Source organism: Benincasa hispida, chromosome 10 (assembly GCF_009727055.1).
Source record: "Benincasa hispida cultivar B227 chromosome 10, ASM972705v1, whole genome shotgun sequence".
Taxonomy (NCBI): domain Eukaryota; kingdom Viridiplantae; phylum Streptophyta; class Magnoliopsida; order Cucurbitales; family Cucurbitaceae; genus Benincasa; species Benincasa hispida.
Window position 1 is genome coordinate 27,915,928 of NC_052358.1, and position 3,974 is coordinate 27,919,901.

The following is a 3,974-nucleotide window of genomic DNA, read 5'->3' on the forward strand; positions in this document are numbered from 1 at the left end:
AAGTGATGACATACAAAAATGAAAACATTTTTCATTTTATCATTTAGTTATGAAAACTGAACATAACCTCCTACTTCATACACGGTTAAAGGAGAAATCGCCTACAATTATCATATAATTGTTTTAATTATAAATTAATATAATAACTAACTTATCATATTATATTTATAACCTATAGTTTTAATATCACATCATATGTAACATTTAAACCATAACCCTTTTCTCCTTTACTTGATATAAATTACATTTATATCAAAATCCTCCAAATAATGTATCTCATACATCATGTCAACTATATCACATATAATTGAACCAGTTTAATTATATCATATATAATCAAACTCCCTCTTGTCGATTTGAATACTTCAAATTGACCCAAAAACTGATTCTCAACTTGAATCCATTGAGCTACCAAGGGGACCTTATGGTTCTATAGCTAGCTCCAACGGTACGTGAATAACTGACTAAACTCTTTAGTCACGAGATCCACCATCCATTAATTGTTGGAAACTCCATTAAAGACTGACAGCTGCACTCTTGTCACCACAGATATATTTCTGTGTCCATCGGATATAACCAGTCAACAGTACGATAACCCTTCACTGATGCTCATAAGTACAGCTGAGCCAGTTTTGTCCCTGTAGTTATATCTAACTCCTTAAGTACCACTGATCCCTTTAATGAATAATACATCATAGTCCTACTATGAGTGGACATCTCACGGGTCATGAGAAGGTGTGTGACGCCATATCGTTCAAGCCTTGAAATAAGCCCTTAAGGAAACAATCTATCTACTTTGGAAAAGGAGTGAATTCCATCTTGTGTAGCTAAGTTCCCATGCAAATCTGGTCACTCGCATCCATGCAAATCACAGTACTGCCCTTGTAGGCAGGAGTTCCCAACTCACTCAGGATTAAGGACATGTTACCTATGGTCATTCTATTGAAATGAAAATCTCTGTAATGAATGACGTTATATAACGAGACTAAATACTTCGTGGTCTGGTCGTATACAAACTCCTTTGTATAGGACACCTCCGCTCGCATGTCTCCACATAAATGATCAGGATCAAACCATCTATAGCATGTCACAATACTTGTAACTATCTAAAAGCGTATCTTTAGTGTCATCGGGATAAGGTTTCCCTCCTATATCCATATACTACAGACCATTTAGGTTATCACTTAAGGCATGATCCACTTGTATGTCTCCACATACATGCTTAAGTTACAATGAAAACCAGGGATCTTAGTTTATTAGTTTGTGGTAAATGCAAATAAAATATCCCATATTTCATAGACAACAGTAAAGAAAAAATCTTATATTATTACATCACAAGCGTTTGTTCATACAGGTGTTTACAAACTACAGGACCCTACGAGAGTTTAGGGTATCAATCCCAACACTTTGACCTTTTGCTGGTCTGAAACTAAGAAGCTGCATGATTTTTCTACTGATCTTCTTTTCCAGTAAAAAAGTTTGTATTTAATATATTTACCAATTGCCAAATAAGTAATACTCTACAAATTGGAAACTCAAATGTTTGTTGGTTTGCTGGTGTATTTTGTTTTTCATGAAGGTAACTGAAAAGCAACTAAAAAGTGCTTGAATTATCTTCAAATTTGGAGCTATTATTGCTAATTTTATATGGTTTGATGTGGTTTGTTGAGTGATTTTAGGAAATTGAACATTAGAAGTAAATTGGGCAAAAATGATCGAAACCTGGGGCAAAAGTTCAAATACAACTATTTAGGGACCAACTATGAAATTAGGAGGGAAGCTAGAGGCCAAAAGTGAAGAAAAGAGGAAGAATTTCGAAGGAAAAGATTGGGGGGCCAGTGTTGACCTAGTATTGCAGCGCTGCTCCAAGACGCTGAAGACTCGAGAGTAGAGAATAGGGCAGCGTTGCAATGCTACAGAGAGTGTCGCGACACTCTGGATGGCAGACACACATTGAATCTACTTCAAACATAGTGTCGCAACGCTGACTCGCAACGTCGCGATGCTACAAAAATTTCGTATGAAAAGATAGCATCATCGTCAAGGTTGTGGAAAGAAAAATTGGAGAAGAAAAAAGTTCTTGGGAAAGAGTTCGACCTAGGGCAGAGAGCATTCGTCTGAAAAGTGATTCCCAATTGGAGATCAACCCGGAATTCGTTGGCGAAGGTCAAGAAGATCGTGATTAAGATCCGATTACGATGAAGGGGAGATTATTTCTTTAATTCTTAATTCATTCTTTCTCCACGATGAGTTATCTTCGTCTAGGGATTATTATTATTGGAATCATGTGTAGCTAAACTCTAAATTCTGGGGTGTTTGATTTTTGGGTTTCTTGAATGAATTCTAATATTATGATTGATTAATTCTTGATTAAGTTTCTAAATTATATGCTCTTAATGCTTTTGGTTAACTAGGCATTAATCATTGATCTAGGGCTAATTCTTCTACTTGAGACAGAGATTAATTTGTTGGATATGGTTATTTAGATTGTTGTTCAAGATTGCATGAGAATGATTCAATAGTAATAAGAGTGTAATTGAAGGGTCTCAATGCAATACTAATTTAAGCAATAGGAAGAAATTCAAACTTGATAAACTAGGGTTAGAAAGGATTGAGCTTGAAAAAGGATTTTCTGAATTTAGAACTTCTATCCTCAACCAATCTTTATTAGTCAATTGCATGTCAATTTTCGTTTGTACACCCTTAATGAAACAACACCCTGGAATCGAATTTCTTTTGATTGTCTCTTTCTTTTTATCAGTTGCCCTTAATTTTGTTCACAAATCAATATTCTGGTTGCCTAACTGAAATCAATAAAGAACTACAATAGTTAAGCTTTGAAGAAACTATTCACACTAGTCTTTAAGGACGATACCCGATTTTAATTAGGATTTTATTACTTCGATATGTATACTTGCATTCCATAACCTTACCTCAAATGTCATGAGAGTGAAATTTGATTTTGGTTGATAATCTAGTAATATTTTGATTAGTTGAGTCGTTATTGTAAAGATTAATAAAGAAATAAAAAGTCCAAATTAGTATTGGATTAGATACAAATCAACTCCAACTCATAATATACAAATTTTTATTAATTATATACAAATCAAATGGTGGTGATGGTAATGGCCAATAATTAAAATATTGACACCCAATTTATTCCATTTCAGTCAAAATTTTAATATATTTAATTACTTCAAACTGTATATGAATTTATTTTTCTTTATATTCTTGTGGGAGAAATTGACATCCACATCAAACAAATCCTATCGTTTGAAGTTTGAAAAGTTTGAGAACGATAAAAAAAACAATTAAAAAAAAAAGAGCTTTTTTAATATAAAAATGTCAATGAAATTGTATGAATATGAATATAATAATGAGTAATCTTTTTTTAGAAAATAATAATGAGTAGACTTTCAAATATTCAAATAAATGTTCGTACTTTTAATAGGTCTTAAATTACTTTTCATTTTTACGGTTAGTTGATATTATATCAAATAATTGATCGATTAAAAAATTTAAACGAATAAATAAAGGTAATTTTAATATTATATTATATTTGACAAACTTTCTTATCTAAAACTACTATGTACTTGTGCTTTCTTTTAAAAATGCATTATTTCTTTAACTTCATCCTTGAATTTTTTTAATAATTATTCTACCAAGCTACACTTTAAAATTTTTTAAAAACATATTCACAAGAAATTTAATCTAAACCAATGAAAATGACTAATTTCATGATTCGTTGAATAATTCAAAGCACAACTATGAAAACAACTAAAGTATTTAAACATTTGAAGATAAGATAAAGCCCAACGTACACGCGAAAATTGAATTTTAACACGTTATGAACAAGTACAAAATTTCGTCCAAATCACAAAATTTTGGTGGGTGGAATTTCGATTTTTTCCAATTTCTCGAAATTTCTATTGCTAGTCTGATATTTCCATAGAAATTTCACGGTATTATATATA